At 45.3% G+C, this 7,854-nt stretch overlaps 1 long non-coding RNA gene across 1 annotated transcript; it reads left to right on the top strand.

Annotated features, from left to right (window-relative positions):
- Positions 1-2,347: 2,347 nt before the first annotated feature.
- On the top strand, positions 2,348-7,662 carry LOC142010628 (uncharacterized). The gene is made up of 3 exons (XR_012644852.1): positions 2,348-2,492; positions 4,710-4,843; positions 7,420-7,662. It is a non-coding gene; the product is annotated as an uncharacterized LOC142010628 (long non-coding RNA).
- Positions 7,663-7,854: the final 192 nt, after the last annotated feature.

Genomic DNA, 7,854 nt, shown 5'->3' with positions numbered 1-7,854 from the left:
TTGGTGGACACCACTCAGGATAGTCAAGATAATGCTCTGGTCCTGCCATGCATGCAGGGGACAGGACTAGAAGACCTTTTGAGATCCCTTCCAGTCCCATAGAGTCTATGAATCTATAAAAACAGAACAGAACACTTTAAAAACAACATCAGTAATCCCTTCTGGTCTTTTCTTTATTGTAAAGATGCAAAAAGAAAAGGGGAAAAAAAAACACAGGCCAAGGGATGCACCATCTCCTCCAGCTACTGATAGGAGGGAGGTGGGCATCCCCCCAGGAACAATGCACAAAGCAAGGTAGAAGGGTGGGTCTGTTGCAGGAACAGTTCCCTGAGGAGATCTGATGGGATACAAGGGGAATATTTAGATTCCCCCATCTCCTGGAGAAGTGGAGACTTGGGTGCATGGTAGGCAGATGCTAATGGCGGGTGAATCTTCTGGAAACATCAGTCAAGTTCCCCTCCAACTTCCATCCAGCTCTGAAAAGAGGCCAGGGAAGGATATGTTGACAGCACAAGGGAAGAAGACTGTTCTTAAAAAAATTGTGTAGGCAGGTATGACTCTTATTTTCTCTGGAGCACCTTGACCATCCCAAATTGTGACACCCGAAGTCTGCAGCCTTTTCCACAGCCAGGCGTGGTCACCAGTGCAACAGGCATGTGTCAGGTAAGGGCACATTCTCTGAGTTCTTAGGTTTGGCTGGCTGCTTTGTAAGTACAATCACTTCTAGTCGTTTCCTTCGCAGACAACAAGAGAAATCCTCAAAGGTGGGTAGCACATGCAAGTGCCATTGCAAGGGCTGGCCCTGTCCCTACATGAAATATGCTGCTGCAGAGGGTACACAAAAATTTGAGGCACTAAATATTCAGGTGCCTCAAAGCAGCTGTGTGCTCTTGTGTGCCTGCTGCTGCTGCTGCTGCTGCTGCTGCTGCTGCTGGGCTTTTGCCGGCCCTTCTCTGCTGTGTGCCTCTTGGCTAGCAGATGGCTCCCTGCTGCCAGCCAGGGGGCAGAGAGGACCCCCAGCTTCTGCAGCTCTTCTCCAACCCCAGGGAAGTCCTTGAGTCCTGGTAAGCTGCAGGAGGTTGAGGGGTGAGGAGGAGCAGCACAGAGAGAGGGACAGGAGGAAAGACCCAGCCAGGAGCTGTGCAGGGTGAGAAGGGAGCCCCGGGCTGGAGCCACACAATGGGAAGGAAGCACCAGGACCCTGGCAGGAGCAGTGCTGGAGTGAGAGAAGAAACTTGTCCCTCTGCAGAAGCCTGGCACATTGCATAGGATCCCATAATTTGTAAGGACAGCCCTAGCCATTAGCTTCCAGATTTTAGGCACCAGTATCATTTGTCTCTACCTCAGAATTAAACTGATGCTTTTCATGGGCGAGAAAGAAAGGTTTTGTCTTTTTCTTTTTTGTTTTGTTTTGTTTTTAATGTCACTAAGGCTATGTCTATACTACAGCGATCCTTCAAAAGAAGTTCTTCCAGAAGGTCTCTTCTGAAAAACTTCTTGCAAAAGAGCGCGTCCACGCAGATAGAGAGTAGCCACACAGTGCCCGCCTTTTGAAAAATCCAGGGCCATGAGGACCGCTCCTTCCAAAAAAATGGCCTGCAGGGCATCTACACCTTTCCTTGTAACAGAATCTTTTGGAAAAAGGCACTCTTCCTCGTCCAGGAGAGGAGGAGCGCTGCCGGAAGAAGAGCCACATTCCTTTGATTTCAGATCGAAGGAGCGCATTTTGTGTACAGACGCACTATGAGTTTTTCTGAAAAAGGCCCGGCTTTTCCAAAAACACTTGCTAGTGTAGATGCAACCTAAGTGTAAAATTTCTCAGTTCTGGTAAATACGAAAAAGCAGACACACACATGACAATCACACAGAATTGGAAATGTTACTCAGTCCATTTCTCATTCTGAAAAGAATTTTAAGCTCTTTGTAAGGGGCTCTGATGCATGAAATTAGCAAATTTACCTAAAAACCTTGTAATCTAATCATAAATATTGTGCAAAACAAATACTCAAAAGCACACACCTTAATGTCAATGCCTCCCAGGTACGGCTGTGTCCTGGAATTCCCCCCTTTGCTTGCATCTTTATTTAAATGAAATAGATGGTGTTCCCTTTAACTCAAATTACAAGTACGTATTTTCCAGATGTAGATATTCGAGTCGTAACTTTTTAAGGGCCTTGTCAAATGAATTTCTGTGAAATTCTCTGAGAAATTTGATGCTGTTTAGAGTATATATATATATATATATACTCTCTCTATATTATATATATACTCTGTATATATTATAGCTCAGCAAGCAATACATGTGAGCCTAGGAAGATTTCAACACCGCATTTCACAATCCCCAGCAGCCTACAAGTAGTTAATCTCTCTGTTTCATTTTTATCTTGGACTCCTACCTCGCCAGCAACGTTGAGTTCCCAGCCAAACTTCAGCTATGAAGATTTTTCACCTTCTCTTTGCTGTATTTTTTCTTGTGCTGCAAAGCTCTCCAGGTAAGATTTATTGAAATGGAGGCAAAAGAGAGGGTGTTTTTTGAGTCTGTATTAAGATTTCTTAAAACTTTACCTCATAACTTTTGCCCTTTGTTTTCTTAAGAGCTATAGGGCTTGGATGCATTGCAGCTGCTACTTGACATTTAATTCGAGAATAATCCTGACCTCAGAAAGGTGCCGCTAAATGGGTCTGTGACTATTCATTTGGATTTGACTGCAATAATATCTCCAACATTGTACCAAATGGAGTCCCACAAGGACTGGCTCTAGCCCCTCTCCTAATGAACATTTTTATCAAGGGTGTGAACGTAAACAAAAGAAAAACCATCAACTGGGCAGTTTTCAGGTAGCAAAAATGATGGGAGAAGTCACAGATTCAAAGGGATTTGTAGTAGTGCTTAAGTTGAGTACAATACAGGAACCACACGCCTAAATATAAATTTACCAGCATAATCACCTGGTGTTGCTCAGGTTGTTAACTGTGGTAAGATTTTTTTTAAATCACAATTTATAAGCTTTATTTAATGATTGTGTAGGGCAGGGGTGGTTGTGGTGGTGTGTGTGTTGGTGAAGGCTGAGGGCAGAGGGCGGGGCGAAGGAGTCAGATAAGGGAGCTGGAAGGTGTGGGAGGGCTCAGGGGTGGCAGGGGAAGAAGTCAGGGCAGGGAGTGGGAGGTCAGGAGTTAGGGCAGCAGTTTGGCAGATCAGAGCTGGGAGTGGTGGTGTAGGACCCAAGACGGGGCTGGGAGCTGTTGATGGAGGGCTCAGGGTAGAGTGTTGTGTGGTGGGGTTCAAGGCAGGGTGTGGGGGTGCAGGAGTCAGCACAGGGGGGTGAATGAATGGAGGACTCAGGCCACGGGTGTGGGTCCAGGAGTCAGGGCATGTGGTTAGGGTGCAGGAGTCAGGGTAGGGGGCTCAGAGCAGGGGGTGGGGGTTCAGGAGTCAGGGTAGGGGGTTTGTGTGTGTGTGGGCTCAGAGTAGCGGGTGGGGGTTCAGGAGTCAGGGTAGGGGGTTGTGTGTGGGTAGGCCCAGGGCATGGAGTGGGGATTCAGGAGCCAAGGCAGGGAGTTGTGTGGGAAGGGCTCAGGCCATGGGAGTGGGTGCAGGATTCATGGTAGGGTGGGCTCAGGGTGGGGGATGGGGGTGCAGAAGTCAGGGCATTCAGCAAAGGCTGGCTCCAGGAGGGCTCAGGGGAATGGGTTGAGCCAGGGGTTGTTGATGCAGAGCAGAGGTACAGGAGTGAGTGCAGTGGGTAGAGGCAGATGGTGGGAGGTGGAGGATGGAGGGCTGGGAATGTGATGGGCCTTATGGCAGGGACAGGGGAAGCTGGACAGTGGGCTCAGGACATGGGCCTGGGAGGTATTGGGGGGCATTGCCTGGGAAAGATGATACTAATACAGGCAGAAGAACAAGGACTGTGATTCTTGGCCCCAGTGCCCCCTCTGGGCCATGGCATCTCCTCCACAAGGAGGTGGACAAGGCTGTAGTGCAGTTCCTGGATATGGCTTCTTCTCCTGCAGGGCAGGGAAGGGACAGTTCCTCACACTGGGGTACTTTTTGTGGGGGGAAAGAATCCTGGCCCCCTGTAGTGTCTGCTTGGAGGCAGGTGGTTCCCAGCTCCCCTGGCATCTGCAGTGAGAGATGGGGGGACCAGGTCCTGGTTTCTGGTCCTGGCCCGTGCTCCCGGGGCAGTGGGCCAAGATGGGCTGTGGTTCCCAGACCTGGCCTGGCTTCTGGAAGGCCACCTTGCCAGGCTGCGATTCCTCTCCCTGCCACTCCTCCAGTAAACTATCATAGGATAAAAGGGACAGTCCTATCAGTAACTGGCTAAAAGAAAGGAACCGAAAGGCATGACTATATGGCCAGCTTCCAGGAGGGAGAGAGGAGGAAACAGTGAGGTCCCCCAGGCCTCTAGGAGGACCGGTCCTATTCCTCTATTCAAAAATGTTTTGAAAATCTGGGAAAACAATTATGGGGCAAAATTTGCCAATGATACAAAACTGTAGATGTTACGTCTCTGGAAAATGGCAAAGATCTACAGACATTTACATATCATCAAGAATTTGGTGAAAGGAAGCGCCGGAGAGTAACTGGGATGGCTTGAGCCAGTCTGAGTGACTAGGAAGATAAGTGAACGAGAAATACCAATTACATTGTAATCAGATTCTTGCTTTCATTTCTACATGAATGAAAATTAATACTCATTTTCTCTGTGCAGGCCTCACCCAGGATATCACTCGCCGACAGCGATGTTCACAAAATGGTGGCTTCTGCTTCCCTTTCACGTGTCCCCCATTTACAGGAAAGATTGGACACTGCAATTTTCATTGGATCGCTTGCTGCAGACAAAATGTAAGTTGAGGATTCCACAAGGCTGAGGTTGCTGTGGAAGCAGAATATTTGTGTCTCTCCTTTCTGTAGCTGTTGATTCGTGAGTTTGGAGGCTCGGAACACACAGCACAACGACCGGGCAAAGGAAACATTTGGGATGCCCTGATTCAGGGTTATCTGGTGCTGACATACAGGAATTACCTGGTAGCCACTTTACCCAGGCTGCCTATGGCCTGTCCACAGCCTCAGGTACCACAGAATCTCCATTGTGCTCAATGTTACAGATTGCCCTTCTGAGACCTGTTAACAACCAGCAGCACTCCATGCCAGTGCTTGCAAAAAGGCCAGCATAGGGACAACTGTGTGAGCCGTGTATTGCTCTGTTATTAGTGTTAGTTTTTACCAACCTGTTTAAAGCCTTGCTGTGTTGCTGGCCTGGCATCCTATGAACAGAGCCTGCAGCCAGACCTGCACCTGGGTCCACATTGTTGTTTCACTTTAGAAAATGGAAAGCAAATGAAGGATAAAATTTAATTACGGAGGAGAAAGCATGGTGGATGTGCCTCCTTGGCATTGTTGTACAGCACCTATCAGATCAAAATGGCTGCTGTCTACAACTTCAGTGCTCAGTTTACTAAAACGAAATGTATACAAGTTCTGAACTATGTTTTTTGGCAGGGAGGAGGAGGTGGTTGTAAGTTCTGTCATATTTCAGTATAAAATGGTTCACGCTATCACAGAAAAACTAGAATAAATTGCCACAGGTTTGCTTCTGATTGGCACTTATATCTTTAATTCTGTCAGGATTTGTATACAGTACATCCCTCTCTCAGTAGGGTCCCTTTTCAATAACTAGCTGAGGACAGATCTGACATTATTTCCCAAGAAACCTGGAAGTAGCTTGAGGATAGGGGATGAGGAGCTGGGATCTCCATGCTAGCGATAGAGTTGCTACACTCTTGACTGGTTCACTCAGTATGTACAGAGATTATCAGCAAGCAGCAATGCCTCACAGCTGAGCCCAAAGACCACACTGGAGATTGAATCTGATGTATAGCTAGGGTCTGGTAGTAGGTGGGATTGAACCTGGGGCCTTTGGGGCTAAAGCCATAAGCTTTTGCTGTAGGTGTGAGCAAACTTTGTACATTGGGCCCCACTTTGCATCCTTGGAATTAGCAGCCTCCCTCACCCTCACCCGCAACCCGTCTAATATAATCCAAACAGGGAAATTTTGGTTATGTTCATATAAGAGAAAACACAAAAACAAACCCTCCTTTCAGCATGAGTAGGAAAATAAATCTGTAGAATGTAAAAACTTTGAGAGTCAGTATATAAATGTGAAGGCACAGACTTAAAAAGAGTAACTTATTTCACCATTTTTAACAAGATGGATGAGCCTGAGACCCAGCAGCTGATTGTGCTGCACCCGCCTTAGAAAATTTCGTGCATGTCCTCTGCTTTGTGTGCCTGTGCTCTACTGCATAAGCTAAAAGCCAGCCAGCTGGTAGCTAAGGCTGCAGAGCCATCTTTACTCCCGCTACTGGTCTCAGCGCCTCGGATTACACAATGAACTGCATTCAAAACAGGATTACGTTTCAGGCTGAGCTGGGTGACAGAACTGGAAATTTTAGGCATTCTTTAGCAGTACTATATTGGGTACTTAATTACCTGTTTGTTTCAGTTTTGCTATGAACCAAAGTGTGTTTAATAAAAAATCTGGACATGAATGTGAATCCCATTGTTCTACACTTTTTATTTATTGTATATGTTATAAAGTTAATCAATATTGATTAAATCCTGCAAGGGAATTTCATAGGCACATTTCAATGTAAACCTTGTACATGTTGAACCTCTCTAACTCAGCCCTCTCTCATCAGGGAAACATCCGTAGTCTTGTATGACTTTAGTTAGTCGGACGACCACATATCATAAGCGTGGCCAAGATTCCCGCAATCCCATAAAGTTTGTTTACAGCCACCAGTCCTGACTTTCAGTGTTCTGTGCTGTTATTTAGCTGTAATTTACCCCTCAATGTCTTCTAAAAGCCCAGTAAGTAGCAAAAGTGTTGGTAATGTGCTAGACAATATTGACCTCCCATGGTCCAGCAAATTCTCTTGCCTGGCACTGGTCAGGTCCTGAGGGTGCTGGACGAGAGAGGTTCAACCTGTACTATATTTAGTACACTTTTAATATTTAATAAGCTGTGGTTCTTTAATTTTTAAATTTCCTCATTTCATTTACTTATTTATTAATTAATCAGTTGTTGGTTATTTTTCAGTGTATTAATAAGACAGACATTTGAAAAAAAATAAAAATTGAATTTTTTACCAGCTAGGAAGGCAACACAGGAGGAAAAATATGTGTTCCAAATTTGTGTATATTTATCTTGAAAGCCAGGTTGAGAGTCAGCTCATAAGTTTAACTGTCTAACTATTTTCTTTCAATCTTTGTACAAGAATGTTGCACTGGAGAAATGAAATTAACCAGGAATGTCTGCTCTCTCCATTCAATGATGGGAGAATTCCTGCTCTGCCTTTGATGTGGCAGCAAATATAACAATGCCCTTTTTAAAACTTATTTCCTCTTTCCTTTTTCAGAAATAAGTGATGGCAGCAGAGATTGTCATTGTGGGATCTCTGGAAACGTTGGCCATGATGCCTGGAGTCAGAAATCCTTGGATCTTTATATTATATTTTATTTTAGCTGAGGTAAATTTTGCAATCTGGTAAAAATCCAGAAGAAAGACCTTGTAACCCTCCTATTAACTTGTTTTTCTTCTTTTAATAAAAGTATCTGGGTGTGGTGGCATGTTGCAAACATACATGTGTTTTGATGGTTACACAGAAGCTATTTTGCCAATTCTTTTCCATAAAAATACCTCTCCTCTTCTTTTATCTTGTATATATTTTGGAGTGCTTGTCTGTCTCTTTAGATGTTTGATCACAAACTACTCCTTAACGCTAAGAGCTAGGGCCACCAATTTCAGTATACAGTGAACTCGTATCCTAACGTACAGGGATATGAATGTTCAG

Source organism: Carettochelys insculpta, chromosome 3, assembly GCF_033958435.1.
Source record: "Carettochelys insculpta isolate YL-2023 chromosome 3, ASM3395843v1, whole genome shotgun sequence".
Lineage (NCBI taxonomy): Eukaryota > Metazoa > Chordata > Testudines > Carettochelyidae > Carettochelys > Carettochelys insculpta.
Note: the sequence above shows the minus strand (reverse complement) of the source record. Positions and strands in the feature narration are given on the sequence as shown.